The 19,286-nt window shown below is 34.5% G+C and overlaps 1 protein-coding gene across 5 annotated transcripts in view; it reads right to left on the bottom strand.

The window, feature by feature from the left end:
* Positions 1-19,286, bottom strand: part of LOC413946 (myocyte-specific enhancer factor 2) — a 48,293-nt gene that overhangs the window by 25,209 nt on the left and 3,798 nt on the right. For 2 of the 5 annotated variants that reach the window (XM_016913585.2, XM_397383.6), the window contains exon 2: positions 4,521-4,579. The exons of 1 other annotated variant lie outside the window; for it this stretch is intronic. The gene's annotated coding sequence lies outside the window, so the exon portion shown is untranslated. Of the gene's footprint in view, positions 1-2,547; positions 2,673-3,698; positions 3,867-4,520; positions 4,580-19,286 lie in introns of those variants that run through there. 2 more of the 5 variants (XM_016913583.2, XM_006558881.3) reach the window with 2 other exon arrangements.

Here is a 19,286-nt window from a genome sequence, read left to right as displayed (position 1 = left end):
TGTCGATCATTATAACACAGTTTCAAGGTGGTCAAGTGACGAGCTGCAAATTGATCCTCATTCACCCTTCTCTGCCCGTGTGTTCGAGGGAGCGCGCGAGCGCACGAGGTAAAGTTACCCTGAAATAACTCTTGCAGATTATGCGAGGTGAAAGAAGATAAAACGCGTGTAAAGAGGCTAGTGAAAGTGCGAACTAATTTAACGTGTAAACTACTCTTGGCCTTTACAACGTTAATCTTCGCGAACGAAATCGAATCGATTTTTCTTCTCCATTTTTTTTTTTTCAATTCTTTTAAAATTTTGAAAATTTACCATTTTTATCAGGATTAACACAGACACACGTTTGTAATCATTCTTCTCTAAGGAACTGTTCGAAGAAAATTTCAACGATAAATTGTTGAAAATAAAATATTAAAATTTAATCTTCAAATTCGTAATCGTTCATTGGATCAGTCTGTTGAAAATAAACGAAATATTCGGAAGGGCCAACGAATCACAATCAATTGTGACCAATAAATTTAATCGGAACGATTGTTCCTAGGAATAACGTTACGATTAGATATCAAGATAATTTTCGAATGATGATGCGAACGTGAACGAAGAGTGTTCGTCGTTGTTACGTTTGATTTGGACGACGATCAAGGTAACGTGTAAAGGGCAGAAGAACGAACGTGACGTTCCATCTACGCGTCTCTTATTCACCGATCTACATTTATGTATTTACGATCTACTGGGTGTTTCAAAAATAAAAAAATATCATAAAAAAGAAAAAAAATATTTTTGGATTAGTCTTTCCTCTATCTTTACCACGAAATTTTCTGCTCAATTTCAATAGAGAGAGATTCAAGTAATAATACTTTAATAATCTAGAGAATTTAGATCTGGGGAATTTTTTGAAATTTTAACAGATGGAGGAAGAATTACATGGTTTATTATTTCAATCAATATTTTTTTTTTTAAGAGTATTAATATTTAGAAAGAAAATTATTCAGATATAAGTGATATCATTTAATCATAAGAAACACAATTTAGATTAATTTTACTCTTTTCAATCTTTTAAATATGGAATAAATATATTAAATCTTAACTGTCTCTATAATACAATTTGAAAAATTGTTCCTCAATCGTTTTTTAAACAAAAATCCTTTTAAAATTATAAAAAGTACAACAGTTACAAACGGCACACTCTGTACATGAAATGATTGGCGAAGCAATCGTCGAATATTTCCCAATGGAAAACTACTCTTACGAGAAAAAAAATTTGATTGCTTAACAAAAGAAGAAGAAGAAGAAGAAAAAAAAGAAAAAGGAAAAAGAAAAAAAAAACAAATAAGAAGAGTTCTTCAAACTAAATAACGTTGTATAAGAATGTTTATTTTAATTGTTGCGGAAAATGTGCGCAAAAACATGCCGACCGGCGTCCGGCAGACGCCACGAAACGTTTGCCAAGGGTTAATGAACAAGATGTATGTTGGCCGATTTCAAAATGCAATACCTATTACGATCGCGACCAAATTGTCAAAATTATGCTGGCATGGTTACAGTAGAAAATTATCAGACTATATGGCTAACACGTGACACAATAATAAATTTCAATATGGCAGACAAGATGATTCTATAATGTTTATATTATCTACATATGATAATATCGATCGATCGGTATCCTCATTCGTTCTGTTATTCTTTTTTCATCATGCGAATGTTATTCGTTAAAATTTTGTTAATAACAACGAAACTACGAAATTTTGGACAGAAGGATTCAAAAGTGATTTTATTCGTTGCGTAAGAACACGAAAATTGAAAAGGAAAAAGATGATATTTCGTAAAAAAAAAAAAAGAGAAAAAAACGATGTTTGAATGAATCATAGAGGATGTATATTTGTATAAATGAACCACGAGATATTACATTTTCTGCAAATATATAAAAATAACTTGCAATAATTTTATATATATATTTTTTTTCAGATTTATCCAAAACGACATTGGAAATTGCATTTAGATGGAGCGGTTATGATTAAGAAATGAGAATTTTGTTGAACTGAATAAGATACTGATTGAAGAAAAAATGAGATGAGAGTAATTGAGGTACGTAAATGACTAATATTTTCTTGGTATGAAAGAAGGACGAGATCAGCAAGCAAGATCCTTGAAGGGACCGTGATATCGCGGTCACGTGATGATGCGACACGTGAAAGAACAAGACAAAACACGTAGATGAAAACTACAAACGATTACTTAGAAATAACATCACGAATATTCGTTTCGATCCTGATTATGTTATCACTACACCAAGATTTTATAACATTATCTTCGATAAATTTAAAATTCGAAGCAATCTTTACAATTAACTTTAAAAAACCACGTCAAAACTAGTAAACTCGAATTCGAAGAATCGTTCGTTTAAAAAAAAAGAAATCCCTTATCAACGCCCGATGTAATCCGAAACCTAGACGAGCAAAATTCCGCCGCGATAGTCAGCCTAAATCCGTTCAAACGCATCACGCGCGAGGGCGCCTTGGCCGTGCTTAGAAAATGGTGGAAACTTACGCCGAAAACATCTCTCTTGGCTGGCCACGTTGAACTTTCGATATTATCGAATCGTTTCACACGTTTTTTTCAATCCTTACAAATGATACGTAATTTTATACCAAACGATCCCACTAAATTTCTTCCAGAACTGAACCTCTACACTATACTCTCCTTTCTTTCTTTCTTTCTTTCGAGAACCAAACAATAGTTGCACGCACACACGCGGTCAACACGCGGATGGAGAAGAAGAATAACGGGGAAATCGATCTCGAAGAAACTTGGCGAACGGCGGCGGATCGTGCAACCAGTTCGAGTTTCAAGTTGGAATCCGACGTGACGAGAAGAGGAAAAGGCAGGATAACAAGGTGCGGGCGGAACGCGTTTCCTTGATCCTTGGCTCCGTCCAACTGTGGTCCCACCGGCGTGTGTACCACCGAAAGATCGGCGGTTGGTGGCGGTCGTGGGAATCAAGGAGAAGAACGGAAGAAGAAAGAAAGAACCGAACGAGAACGTAGGTCCGTCAAGCCGGGAAGAGACAGAGTTAGTGGATAGAAGAAGAAGAGATGTTGTCGGTGTGCCGTGGTGTATTAACAAACCGCGTGAAAAGATCCCAAAAATAATTTCGGCGTGAAGAAATAAATCCGGGTGAGGCGGTCGCGAGGGTGCCTAAAAGAAGGTTCGCCACCGGGTGCCTTCTGGGAATGAAACCGGCATACTATGCCCGAGTTATAAGAAGAGCGGTGTAGCGATCGCGTCGGCTAGTCGCTAAAGAGTTTTGCCGCGGCTAAGAACGGATCAAGGGGAGGCGAAACGGGTTTAAACGCGAGAAGCCTGTATCTGCATATTTCGAACAAGAATCTCGAACAATCTTTCTATGGGTGCACCACGGATTTAAAAGTATATATACGTACATATATATATACATAAAGAAGATATCTTTCGTTTTGGGGATGAGAAAGATCACGAGATCGAACGAATTGTTCGGTGTTTCTTTTCTTTTCTTTTTTTTTCCTCCTTTTTTTTCTTTCTTTATTAAGTAAGTAGAATAGAAGAGAGAGAGAGAGAGAGGATGGCCAGGATGAGGAGACGGGCCGAATATGCGGCAACGCGAGAGACGCAATGGCAAGGCAAGGCAAAGCAAGCAGGCAGCACAAGCAGGCAGGACTTACCTCTGCTGTTTTTAGAACTCCACTCCCAGAACTGCGCGGGTCGAGCCGAGCCAAAACCAAAATACCACCGATATAGCTTTTCTGCGATGGTCTTTGTGTAAGCGACCAACCAGCTCTTTCGTACGGACGTCCAACCGGCTTGCACCGGAGTCGAACGCCCGACGAACTAACCTTACCGACGCGACCAAGACGACGACGACGAAGACGAAGACGAAGACGACGACGATGATGACGACGACGACGAGACACGACGAGGAACGAGAGACGATGCATCGAGGGAAAAAGTATATTGTAATATGAGAATCATGTTCGTATAATTCGGATCGTTTATCGACGTTCAGGGTGGTTTTGCCGCTTCGCTTCCATGGGTTCGGTGCGAGAGGGAATGCTGATTGAACAGACATGTGATTCCTATAGTCAGTCCTCGATGATAGTTGATGGAAATTTCTATCTCTTGGTTATTCGATTAAGTTTGTTTTCCAATTTTCGAATTATCGAAGAATTGAATACGAATATTAAATCGAAGAAAATAGGTTATCGAGAGAATTTATCGTCGTGAGTATCGTATTGAATATTTTGAATAAAAATTAATTTGAGGATGACGTGGCGTGTGAAACAAAGAAGATCGTATATATTTATTGAGTAATAAATACTTTAATTATTCGTAATTATCGATGGATTTAGTTTGCATTTAATGAATGCGTCATGATATATTATCGATATGTAATAACTTCCATATGCTTATTTCCATTTATATAATTTTCTCGAACGTGATCAAAATTTATTTATATAAACGATAAAAAAAAAAAAGAAAATGCTTACCTTTCTATTGCATGTAGGAGCCAAAATACAGGGTCGGTGTTGCATTCGCGACGATTGTCCTGAAAAACGAAAGAAAAAGAGGATGGCTCTTAATTTTCGAAAGCGCGGAAAACGTGCACATTTAATCCTTATTTCAAAAATAATGACCAAACAAATGAATTGTAATTTCTTTCAAATCGAATCTCAAGACAAACGTAATAATTCTTCCAAGAGAAGATCCAATATCTGATCCAAACGAAAGCAAACGATTGAAATGATGGAAAGAGATTAATTAAAATTCATCGATTAAAAATTATACCTTAATTAAGAACCTTAACAAAGAGAAATATGACGAATACCTCCGATAAAATTCTAGGGAAACGAGGGAATATGACTTATTTTATTCGAAAAAAAAGAAGAAAAGGATATAAATCGAGGAGAGGGGATGATAAATGGGCGAATGAACCGACTTGACACGATATAATTCCTAAACCATCCCCTGGAAACCGAATCCCGTCCCTCCCCATCGGCGGTCGTAGTAAAAAAACCGATCGAAAATCGCAGCAGCAGCTCGTCGCAACGTCCAAGTTTCCATAATTACACCGGGACAATTGAATCACCGAACCAATTCCACCAGTCACGATGGAAGATTCAACTGAATTCTTTATGCCATCTCCTCCGTTCCGCCGTATTCACCTTTAATCGGGTTAACGGAGCATGGAAGCTTCTCCAAAATAGTCGGTCGTTATTAATTTAAGTCACTCTTAATACGGTTCCACCAGGAAAATCGTTATCATTCGTTCTGTTCCCGAGGTTCGATCGATCGGAATGAACAGAGGGATAACGCAAGAGTTCGAAAGTTCATGCTCCGCTCCGTTTATTCTTCGCGACAATTTTTCATCGATCGATACCTTTTCGAACCAATCCTTTTTCAAGTGCAATCGATGAGTGAATCTCTGTTTATTTATTTCCTCGATAATGAAAAGATTTGGAAGATTTGATAAACATATTGTACAATATGTAATATTCGTAAGAAAGATTTTTTACCAGTCGATCGATATGGATACATATGCTCTTTCTTTTCTTTTTTTTTTTTTTTTTTTCTTTTTCAGAAGATGGACATTGCATCACGCATCTGATACGTTATCAGACTAGACAGTTTAAATTAGTTTATCTTATGTTATAACTTATCTCTGTCCTTTTTTTATATATATATATATATATATTAATGATTTTTATAATTACTTTCATGGCTATAAAAATATATAATGGGATGTAAAATAAGATCAAGTACGGAATGAATAAAAATAAAATGCGTAATCGATCATCGATCAAATAGAATGGCAAAGTTCAAAAGGACATATATTATAATGTATTGAAGACGATTTACTTTTTATTTAAAAGAAATGAGAAATTTTCGGATTGATAAATATTGCGTAATACATACTTTTATTATCTTCTCGTTAACTTCATTCACGTTATCGGTGGTAATATATTACGATATCGTGGATTCATTATTTTCACCGAAAATCCAATATCTTTTCGAATTTGAAAAATTGATAAGAGAGTTTGTTTCATTTACAATGCCTCGCTCGAGGTATAATTCGATACTTTTTAAAATTATTTTCCATTTCCTCTTCAACATCCATCGGCTCCATTCCACGCAGAAGACATACGTCAGAAAATGTCAGCTCAAAAAGCGAGCCAAATCTTGAAGCTCAACTGATTCATTGATGAGATCATGCGACTAAAGCGGAATAGTTTTGCCGAGTTACTCCTAAATTTCCACTTTTCTCTTCACTTAGAGAAATCGCACCGCGATTTAAAAATAACCTTCACCCTTTCCAGAAGAGATTTCCAGAATATCGAACAGAATAATATCCCGTTTCGAAACTTTGGAAAGAAGAGGAAAAGATTCTCGATCGCAAATAAGAAAATCTTACAAAGATTTATCGAAGATCAGAATGATCTAAATCTAAAAAAAGAATCCCCATAAAAAATATCGAATATCCAAATCATCTTTCTCTCGAAAATAAAACTTTCTCAGACGATAATTAACATTGAAACAATCCCCTCCCCCTCCCCCTCGATAAACGTACACCAAAATCCAATTTGCCAAGATCCAATTAACCGGCCGGCAAAGAAGAAGAAGAAGAAGAAAAAGAAAGGGCGTTTTTCGACGGGGTGGAAGGGAGGGGAAGAGAGCGTGTTGCGCGTACGAAAGAAAGGCGACAATAATTTTTGCTTTCGGCGAAGCGGCGGCGGCTAGGAAAGAGGAAGGCATAAAACGACATTGCTCTGGATCGGCACGTGCCACTCGATAAATCTGTCGGCAGCTGACGGCAGCAGCCGGCTGCAGCCTCCCGCCTGCACTTGCGCTTTCCTCCTCCTCCTCCTCCTCCCCTGTGTCTTAACGTTTCCTCCGCCCCCGTCTTCATTCCACCCCCGGAGTCCCTTCGCTCTTACGTGAACTCCTCGCGACCCTTGCTCACGAGGGCAACCGTTACACTCTGCGTCCTCTCTGCGGCGTAGGATCATGCAAGGACGGTGAATTAGACGAATTTCATTTGTTATTTGTTAAGGGTGGCGAATCAGAGTAAAATTTTGCATATATACACGTTGTAATAATTCTTAGATTTTATTTTGGTATATTTTGTTATTTCAATGTTGTGCAAGAAGAAATAATGCGAGGAAAACACTTTTTTTTTTTGATTTTAGGAGAAAGAAGGAGAGAAATGTCTGAATTGTTTCATTGACGCAGAGGAAGTAAATATATCAAATTTCAAGATGCGTGTTTTCGCGGTTACGTAAGGGAAGATTCACGATCTGAAAACAGGAAGGGAGTTTTTTCGATCGTAAACACGTAACACGAACGATCTCGATTTTACGAGGAATAGAGATTCTCTCTCCTCTCTGCTGGGCCCGTGAACGATCCGGGAGGGCCTGGATCCCTCCAAGTTGGAACGTGTGCACGCACGTGTGTATAATCCACGCTGCTACTTAATGTGAACGACAACGGTTAAGAGGAAGGGCTTCTGTGCTTCTACACTCGAGTTTTATATACTCGAGGCTAGATTATTCCTGCCTGTAATAACTAAATATTTTAACGTAATGTACGATTCCTTTGATCAAATCCACTTTTTATCCTTCTTATTTTATAATTTCATAGAAGGAATTGTTTAATATAATGTGTGTATAATTGAAATATAGATAATTTATTTCCAGAAATAATATTTAAAATAATTAGAGTCGAGATTAAATTTATCGTCTAAGTCGAGAATATATAAAATATAATTTAATTTCGATATATCATTTAAAATTTAAATGATCAATAAATTAAATTATTTATAAATTTAAATCTGGCATCTTTTCTTTCCTCTTTAATAATCACTCACTGAATCAAATATTATATACACGAACTAAAGTAAAGTATCTTTTTTACCTTTCTCAAAGAAACCACCTTATAACTTAAGGTCATAGATATTATAGTTATTTATAGTTCAAAAATGTCGCTTGAAGTTTTATTTCGTATACCATCTGCATTTGACACGTGAAACACGATGTTAAAACATAATGGATCTCCAATATTTAACACGTATTAATAATACGAATAAATATAATAAAATGATAAAATTTTAAATTAACGTGTTACAAATATATATATAATTCTTTAAATTCGATAAATATAATTATCGAAATTTTTCCAAACGGCCAAGTTTTAAATTAAACTTTCCATATGTTAAAAAAAATCATTGCCCGACATCATCCCCGTGATAGCGGCGCCCGCAACTGCGCGTTAGCAACAGATGGAGAGCGCTGTGTATCGCGTATTACGTATCGCACATAAAACGACCAGTTATACGCATACACACGGTACATGCTTCATCGATCAGCCAGTTACTTGCGTCATTGCGAGCTCTCATGCTCTCTTGCTAGGCACAATTTCTTTCTTTCTTTTTTTTTTCCCCCAATTACTACGAAGATAAAAGAAAAGAAATGAAATAAACGATAAAAATTCAGCTATATATTCAACAATATCTATCTAAGAAGATATGATTTTAATAATATTAAAATTAAAATCTTTCATAAAGATGGATATATATATATAAAATACATCATCTGAAAAAAGAAACGAAGAATTTAAATTCGGTTCAGCGTGGAGAGTTGAGTAAGAAAAAAGCGTTATTATATGGGATTGATTAGAATGGTTGGCGGGTTAGAACGAGCCATGAGCCCATGAGTCGACAAGAGATGTTGGCGCGAGTGCAACGCGCCATATTCTTTGTCCTATGACACGACGATGTTAAAGCTCTGTGGCTAAATTTAAACGCAGCCGCCAGGGCTGAGTCTAAGACCGAGGCTGAGCAGGAGCAGCCGCCAGAAACCAGAGCACGTGCTTCAACTAAGTGACGTGTGCCTTCCTCCCCTTGGCGCCCCCGCCCCTCCCTCGTCCTACCGTTTCCTCCCTTCCCCCCTTTACTCGTACCCACCCATATAATACACCCCCATCTCTCTTTCTCTCCTATTTACCCATCCATCCTCCATTTATTATAATATTATGTTTAATTATTTTTATCTTTCTTGATTTTGCATTCTACATGAAAAAGGATAATGACAATGGTTGATTCTAGATCCGATGTGGTATGAAGATGTTGGGGATTAAATGGAAAATTAACGACACGATGTTGGGAGAGGAATTTACGGTGGAAAGTGGAATGTTTTAGTTAATACGGTGTTCAGGGCCAGATTGATTCGAGGAGTTTCGAGACTGTTGAACTTTAATCTGTTGGGCGTTTTGGGATTACGTTGGTTTAAGAGAATCTTAGAAGTTCGTGGATGTGATAGTAGTAGTAGTAGTAGTAGGTTTGAAGAGTAACATCTTTGACGAGAATATCGAAATTGGTGATAACATTTATAGTTGAGATTGATAATTGAAGTGAAATTGAAGATAATGTCAAAATTAACGATAGTTAAATTGATAATGAACTCGATATATTGATATTGAAGTCGATAATTGAATCGATATTACGATATAGAAATTTATTTTCGAACCAATATTCAAATAGACAGATGTTTTAAATCGATATCCAAGTTGAAATTGAAATCGATATTAAAATTAAAATAATTAAGTATTAGAATCGATAATACTTCAGAGTTAATTCAGAAAGAAGATATATATGTATATAAATCAAAAATTTATAAATAATTGATTTTCTCGTGTACTTTTTATTTATTCTCCCATCAAATTTGAATTATTTGAATATCGATTTTCAACTGGAGTCGAACCACACGATTGTAGGAGTTGATACAAACATCCTGCACCTCACACGTGGCCTCAACCGACTGTAGGACACGTGTTCCTCTCTCCTACAGAGACATTTCTCCACAGAAATCAGCTTTTCGATAATCCATGAATATTCTTCTAGTTCAATTTCTCATCGATTCAAAATATATCTTTCTTATTATAAATATATACCATAAATTTTGTTCGATCTTGAAAAATATACGTTCTATGTTCAAACATATATAATTGTAAATATAAAGCTTACATACGTACATTTTTCGTGTAAGATGTGAAGATAATTCAAAAAGATAATTCTTTTTATTTCTCCACGAGATATATATATATTGTAAAACAACTGCCTGAAAGTTCTCTTTAAGTTGTTAAAATTAATACGAATAGTGAATAGAACGAGGAACGTGGCAGGAGGGCACCTAAAGGGGTAGGGCCACACGTCGTTGGTTATGAGACCCCACGGTTTGCCACGGCCAACGCGACGAGGCCAGACACATTAGAACAATCAGGATCCCGCAACGTTTTCCGTCTTGTGTGTATAGAATCGAAGTAAGAAAAAAAATTGTAACGTATTAATAAAGAAGAAGAAGAAGAAGAAGATAGGATTATTTAATCGAAAAAAAAATGATTATTTTAAAAAAAATTTCATTTCTTCCTTTGTAATCGTCGTGATAAGTTTTATCGGGCTCCTCGCACTTTCTTCATCAGATACGCAATTGCTGTTTAACGAAGTCGAGCCGACTTAGCAAGGTCACATCCATCTAACGAGGTACATCTAATAATTGATACAACGATTGCTAACAAGTACGGAACTGCGAAACCGGTTGGATAAATAACGAAGTGTACAGGGTGTCTTTGAAATCGTGGTTCATCAAGAGAGCTGATTGGTAGAATTGTGATTCTACGTGAAAAAGAAAAAAAAAAAAGTAACGTTTTCTGCATCCAAAATTTCGTTTTCGAGCGAATCAAATTTGACTGAATTTTAATTAAATTTGATTAAATAAATGCGAATAGAATAACGTATCGATGGTTCATTTAGAATTAGACAATTCTTTTCAATTTTCCATGTATAATCATTTGATGGCTTGTATCGTGATTTCGGAGACACCGTATATATCAAAAAGAATGAATCTTCGAGATGAAGATTCTTACGATAATTAAGCTATTGTTAATGATTTTATTGATTACGGTCCAATTGTTGAATGAAATATTTGTTTTGAGATTGAGATATTATTTGTTTAATGATTGGATTATTATGGTAATTTATTTAATTTATTTGAACGAGAAATAAATTAAAGGGAGAGAAAGAGATTCGAGTTTTTGAAAAGACGAGATAAGTATAATTATTCATCTAGGTCTTATAAACTTTTCAATTTTTTTTTTATAAATACGAATAACATTTTGTTAAAGTATGGAAAAACGATACAAAAAATACAAAGAATATTATCGCGCATACCGATACGAAGGAAATGAAATACAATTTTAAAAACTTCCATAAATCATTCTATCTTGTGTAATATTTTTCTAAAAAAAAACTCATTAAAAAAAAAAAAAAAGGAAAAAAAATGAAAAATGACTAAAGTATCGTCGCAGAGAGTCTTTATGATAAAAAGTTCCACAAATCATGATCCTACATTCTCCACCATCAGAATCTCTTCTTCCATTAAAAGTTTCCAAAAAAGAAAAATGAATAAACTATACGGTTCGAAATGTACAAGCGATTCGAAGGATCGCTTCCTCTACTAGCTCTGTGTGTCCCTCTTTCGGCCGCACACAAACTGGAGCTTGAAACGCGATACTCGACGCGAGACGATACGCGGACCGATTCTACTCGAAGAGAAGCAGAATGAACGGCGAGAGCCGGCGAAAAGAGAGGGAAAACGAGGTGGCGCGAAGGAAGAGGGTCGGGAAAAGAGGAAAACAAGAAGAGGGAGGCTTGTGAGTTGAGTGAACGCACACTCGAGTCGTGTGTATGGGGGAAGGGAGAGGAAGAGAAACATATACGTGCGTGAACACATGTGAACAAGGAAGAATCTCGCGCGAACTGTGAAACTACGTTTATTCCAAACGTAGACTCTCTCTCCGAATCTTTTGCTACTTCTTCCTCTCCTTTCCTTCCTTTTTTTTTCTCTTTTTCTTCTTCTTGCTTTTGCTTCTTTTTTTTTTTTAGAGGCTTCACTAGAGCAGCGAAATACTTCTAAACGAGAAGAGAAACTTTTCCATCCGTGTGTATTAATCATTTGTGGTTAAGGAATTAATTCACATCTTATCTCTAATTTTAAGAATTCTTATTTCAAGAATTTTTTTCAGATTCAAGAATCAATTTCCTTTCTAAATTCTGAGAAATCTAAGATTTTTAACGTTTCTTTTATTATATTTACTTTATGATCGATATTACAAAATTGATTTAGAAAAATATGCAATATGTATGCAATCTGTGTAATTACAAGTAATTATTTTATGATTAACTAAAAAAATTTGTTTCGTGTGTTATAAGAGAATGAAATGAAATATCAAACTCATCTTGACGTGGAAGATCTCTTACGATTCGATACAATTTTTATTAAGGAGGTGAGAACTAATTAATTTATGAAGAATAACGAGTAATTTAACAGCGAACGATTCAAGATAATTATGAGAACCTTATTTTTTTGTATAATGTGGTGTATATTACTCACACTATTATGGAAATTGGATTATTATCTTAGAATAAGTAATTTGAATTGAAATTGGTCTTGGTAAATGGTGAATAAACTTTTTATATAATTTTTTTTAACACTTTTTTTTTAAGAGTTTGATAATGAAATGATTAATTTGATTTTGTTTTAATATTATTTTATATATCTTATATAATATTACCTTTCGTTTGTTAACGAATAAATTGTTTTTTCTTTTAGTTTGAGAAAATTCTTGGAATTAATTTATTTTTAGATTTATATTATATTAAGCATTCTTCTCGCTTATCATATCATCATCTCTTAAATAAAAAAAATTATAGTTTTATTTTTTTTTAAAATTAGAACAATGTTAATTCTTTTATTAATTATATAAAACTGAATTAAGAAGAACTTAGAAAATAAGTATCTTTTTTTAATTCCTGTGAATATTTTTTTTTTTTTTCAAAAGTAATCTCTCAAATAATTCAGAATTATGAATATTCATACCAATGCACAAAGTAATATGAAGTATAAAAATCTACCCACGCTATTCTAAAATTTTTTATCCAAACTGATCTTTTAATGTTGCAATACACCCACACTTATATTAAAGCAAATATACAATAAATAGAAAAAACAAACAAAAAGATGTTCAAATATTTACTAAACTTCAATTACTGAAAAAGAATTTCCCAAGAAAAACCATTTCCCATAAACCTAACAACAAGGTAAATTTTAAACTCAGTTTAAGAAGAATACACATTTTTACAAGCTTTATATAATTGAAACAGAATTTTTCATATTATTCTTTCATCGTTGTCCACAGTCTACAGATACCCTTCTCGCATTCAATAAAACAATTATCCACTCCCATCATCTTCATACCGCAGCCAATAATCACTCCACATCCACCAACCAGGGAAGAATATTCCTCAAGATGTCCCCATGGAACCCTTCTCCTTGTTCTTTCCTCGAACTTACCATCGCTCCTCTCCTCTTCCTTCTCCTCCTCCTCCTCCTCCACCTCTCTTCTCGCGCGTGGACGCCACGACATACACAGCAATCCCTCTCACATGCATATATACACACACACACATACACCCAAACGAAGAGGCACGCATAGAGGAAAAGAGACAGAGAGACGCGCGTGTATTGCTCAGCTAGCAGAGGAAGAGAAGAGAGGAGAAACGAGCTGGCAGATGTTGGGCGCGTGCGGCGTCGAACCTTTTAAGGCGCGATCACTGGACGCCCGGCGTCGCCACGGCCCTCCCCGCGTCGCTCTTGCCCCCACTCGGCTCTCCTCGTCCCTCTTAACTCCACTACCCTCCACCTCGGACACCTTGAGAACAGACGAACCACGCGCGCCACACCAGCCTCCGCGAAACCTCATCTACCTCTTCTACTCGACGCTACAACGCCGCTCCTCTCCTTTCCTCACACGGATAAAGGGAGTCGAGTTTGAGACTGTAATTTGCTTCCAACTTCTTATTCTTCCTGTGTGCTTTTTCCCCCTCCTCCTCCTCTCCTTTTTCTTTTCTCTTTTCGAATTAGGGATTTGTTTAGGTCGAGGTGTTGGTTCGAGAATTGGTTTTTGGACACGTGGAGGGACATGTCGAGGAAAAGAAGTTTCAAGGATTAGAGAAGGATTAACCTTGCGGTCTATGTTTTCGCTATTTTTTATTCTGATTAATTCTCCAAATTACTTAGACAAATTGAATCTATCTTTATTCTGGATAAATACTTGTACTTTTGTAGAAGTGAAAGAAATTTCATTAAATTTAACATATTTTGTTTCTATGATATTATTCATTGATCAGTTATTATCTTATGCAATGAGGTAATATATTTTTGTAATTTGTATCAAAGTTTGTTTCATCAAAGTTACAAATCCAATTCTAAAAACTAATAAAAACTTTTATCCTGTACATATCTGATCAAAATTTCTTAACATCTTTCTTTTAAATTTATTCATCTACAAGTAAAATTCTTAATACCAAATCCAGAAACCAATTCTAATCTTAACAATTCTAAAAATCAAATCATTTATACATTTTCTTTAATGCTAATTATTTTCAAAAAATTTTCATAACATATTCTTATCCATATAACCTATCAGTTATGTATTTTTATCTTATATTCTATTTTAAATACAAGAATATCTAAATACTTAAAATACAATTTAAAATTTTTATCTTTCTCTCAAATTTTTCTCTTGAATTTAATCATTATTTGAACTAATACCAAACATATTTAGAACATTATTACCAATCAAAATCATTAAAATGTCAAGATTTTGAATAAAGATTTAACAAATTTTTAATGAAAAACATTTTATATTCTTTTAAATCAATACTTCAAACAAAAGGAAAACGAAATGAACCAAGATCTCGAATCCAATTTAACGGTAATAGAGAAAGAACCGGAAAGGGTTAACTCACCATCCAACTAGTAAAACAAATAACGAAAATCAAGGAGAAAAATCAGAGACCAAAAGGTATACAAGAGGGCAGGGTGGAAGAAAAGACGGAGGCGTCGCACGTGGCCGATAGGACCACGTGGGCTTTCAGTCTACGTCACCGGCCAAACCGACATCCCATCGCGTATTGATTGAGAGTGGCCATGGTCGTTTCTATGACGACGTTTCTTTTACCTGTACACACCTATCCACACATATATCTACATATACACGCATACACAGATATATACACATACACACATAAATGGATGATACACCTTCCTAGTTACACAGAAGCGGCTACCTATCCATCCACTACGTAGGTAGTAACCTTAGGAGGACGTAGGTGTACGTAGGTGCGCGTGGTACCTGCGCCCTGGGGCTACAGCCCAGCTTTTCCAACCCTCCTCCACCTCGTTTCACTCTTCGCACAATCCCTTCGCTCCACACCCTCCTTGCTCGTCCTTCTTTTCGAACCCTATCAAGCACTGTCCTATCTAGCACGGTGTATCGAGTGAATCGGATCGGATCCTCGATAGAAATCTTTGGAGCGTGCACGTTGCCGTATCACGCGTGCAAAATTTATAATCGACCCCTCCGATACCGTGACGCGTACGTACCCTCGACCCGAACCCATCCCCAGAGGCGACACACCCCCCTCTGGTACCCTAGATCGGAATACACTAAGATGTGTATACGGTTATTATAGTGGGATTTTGTGGAGCACCTTGCAATATCTCTTCGTAAATATTGGGATATTTTGCAAGAATAAGGATTTACTTGGGAAAAATCAAAAGGAAGACATGGAATATACGCAATTGACTTGATCTATTTTTATAGATTCGATTCTGTAAAGATTATAAACATGCAATTAAAAAATACGTAATATTATAGCATTAGTTTCAATCGAATATCTTGACTTGACTATGTATTATGACTATATCATAAAATTCAAGTTAATAATTTATTTTATTCAACCTTGTTTCCAAACTATACAAGTATCACGAAGGATGGTAAAGCCAATTACGGAAATTTCACTGCCATTCCTGTTTATTGCTTTATTAACGGCCGAGCTCACAACAGAGCTCTTTTATTTATCGACGGAGAATAAGAAAAATCGATTAGATTCGAGCACGTTATAAACCGCGGAAAGGTAGATGCAGCAGCACGTGCTGCTAACACGTGGTGGATCGGGTCCACAGCAGAAGCGCAGAATGGGGAGGGGGTGTGCAGGCGGTGAGGGAAGTGAGATGCGCGTGGGTAAAGTAGGGAGTGGGAGAGGGACGGGCGCAGTTCCCGCGTAAACACTTGCTTTTTGCGAGTATACCACATGAGTAATGATGATTCTAGTTACCATACGATTATTCGGCATCTCTCAAGAAACGACAAATTATAATCTGTCGATATAATAGTAGATATTAATTTGACAGATAACTGACAGAGTATTGCTATTTCGATATCGGGAATAAAAGATGAAATAAGACTAAATTAGTTTTAAATTAAATAGAGATTATCAGTGACACAGGATTTAGAAGAAGAAAACTTTAACAGATTTCAATAAAACATTATATTGAAATTACTGTCACTATTATTGTATCATGATTAAATTGTTATTGTTCAAATCACTTATATTTGATATTATTCTAATCTTCTATCACTTTAATCTATTAATTATTGAATTTTTATTTCTTCTATTGATTTTGACTACAATTTTTATCTATATTTATCTATCCTAATAAACCTAACCTCACAATTTCCCTCATTAAAAAAATTCTCAAAAATCTGAACACCATAACTTATTCAATGATGAAAAACGAGTAATAAAAGGGCATGTGTTATTAACTTTCAGAAAACCTAAAGTCAGAGGGAAAAAAATAGAAAGAGAACAACTCAAGTGACGGATTTTCCACTATTTTACACAAGCAACAACCGTAATAACGACAACGAACTTGCGTCAACGTGATGATTAACCGACTGTCGTCGAACTTTTCTTTCTTCTGGATATATTGTGTTTTGTACAAAACTATACGGATGGATGCATGCAGAATGATCAACTTTTGACAACTACAATGACACGTGTACATTGCACGTGAGAGTAGGCGGAAGGAATCATCGGAGTTGCGTTCAGATTTACGTCAATCGTGACCTGACGCGAGAACGCAAAGCCTCAAAGACAAGCCCTGGCTTTAACCAGGGGGAAAAAAAAATGACGGTTAAAAGGAAAACGAGCCTCGACGCTTTTTCCGATACGTTGCGGAGAGAAAGAGAGAAAGAGAGAGAGAGAGAGGGAGAAGAGGTTTCTAGGGAACTGACATCCGGTTTTTCTTTAACCGTGATGCGCGGGAACATGGCCACTACGGGAAGCGGAAGATAGGGAGTGGAATAAGAGTGGGAAGATTCCATATTTTTTTTTTTTTTTCAACCAGTAATGGATTACGGGAAAGGTTATAGAATGGGAATTTTTATTAATTAAAATATACTTCTCCCTTTTTTTATTGGATTATTATCGTATTTATATCATTAATTAAAAAAAAAATTTTGAATGAAAAAGAAAAGGCATTTTTATTGCGTTTTATTTCCTTTTATAATTGATAAAAAGAAAATTTAAATATCAGAGAGATATAAAAAATATCGAAATTCAATCTCACTTTAGAAAAGCTTCATAAAATTCTATAACTTCAATGATAATAATAATGTATAACTAAATAATAAAAAAATAATAACTATCTAAAATTGATCGAATAGCAGAGAATTTCTTAAGTATTCATATTAATGAACGAAAATCAAAAGTATCATCATCTTTATTATATCGCCTCTAATCGAAAATTGCTTGTGCGATAATGCATGATAATCAAATTCCACTAGATTAATGAAAAGAAAACGCTTGAAAATGATGATTTAGTCACAATCTGGAATTAATACGTGTGTGAAATTATATTTTATCATGGATAACCTATCTATATCGGTTCCAAGAATACAATGTACGCTCCGTGAATTATTAAGGCGAGCGTCAGAATTGCAAAGTGACCGAATCAAATTAGCCAGTCCCATTAAAAGATCCGGGCAAATCATTTTAAATGTTACTTCTAAATTCATCATCGATTGCCGACAACCACCGATTCCAATAATCTGTAATCGGTTCATCCGATCTCACATCTATTTGAAACTATCTGCATGAAATCTTCAAACTGTGCCGGTTCAACCAAATCTCGATGAAATTGATGGAAAATAAGAAAATAAATATAATTTTTAATTCGAATATTTTGTTTCTTTGTGAATATAAATTTGGGAACGAAGTAATAGTGAAGAAAATTAGGATCTCTTTAAACATTTGTTAGAAGAGAAAGGAAACGATATGGTTTCTTTTTTTTTTTACTAAAATTTTTTAAAAACTTAATTGCGCATAATTTTAAGGGTAAAATATGAAATAAGATTTGGAAGGAATCAGAAGAAATTGAAAAGATTATATTTCAAGAATTGTAATTTTTTTATATTGTTCTAGGAACATATGTAATGCAACTTTAAGCATGGAAATAATAAGATTTTTAATTGATTAAAATATTCCAAATATTATATAATCAATTTTATTTTTTTTTACTTTGATAACAGCGAAAATAAATATATGTATATAATTCAAGAATTATGAATCTTTCAATGAATTTTGGAATATTTTATGAATATAACTTTCAAAATAATAGAATTTAAAAGAAAATAGGGAACTTATTAGATAAATTAATTTTAGAAAACTTGAAATCATTTGTTTGAAAAATATTGAATATTGTATACAACGTTAAATATATATAATTATAATTTTAAATAAATGTTAAAAAATACAATAAATATAAATACCAGTTTGAGAAGTATTGAAAATAAAATTACATAATAAAATAAAATAATTATTACAAAAATGTAATCTGGAATTTTACGAGCACATTAACTTAATAATTTACATATCACACTTGTATAAAAAAATGGCGTATTTTGTAAAAAATATAAAAACTTATAATAATCATAATGGAATGTAATGGTAATTTTTTAGATATTCCATGTAAAATTCATTTCAAAGAGATTGATGAGAATAAGTTAGATAAAAAATCCAAAATTTATTAAAGTTAAAAATCTACCAATTTTATTCTATTAATTCTAATAAAAGTCGTTTCCAGAGGAATAAAATAATAATGTAATGTAATGTAATGTAATAAATAAAATTCCTGTATAATAATATTAAAAAAATTTTTTAAAACGAAAAATTATCGTTTCAAAAGATTTTCAAAAGATAATATGCAATTCACAAAGCTTGCATAATGTTTCGAAAATGAATGACGTCAGTGGTTGGGGTTGTTCTCGAGAAGGTTATCGATGAAACTGTTCTTTCTCTT

Source organism: Apis mellifera, linkage group LG8 (assembly GCF_003254395.2).
Source record: "Apis mellifera strain DH4 linkage group LG8, Amel_HAv3.1, whole genome shotgun sequence".
Taxonomy (NCBI): domain Eukaryota; kingdom Metazoa; phylum Arthropoda; class Insecta; order Hymenoptera; family Apidae; genus Apis; species Apis mellifera.
The sequence above is the reverse complement of the archived record's forward strand: the minus strand, read 5'-3'. Positions and strand labels throughout refer to the sequence as shown.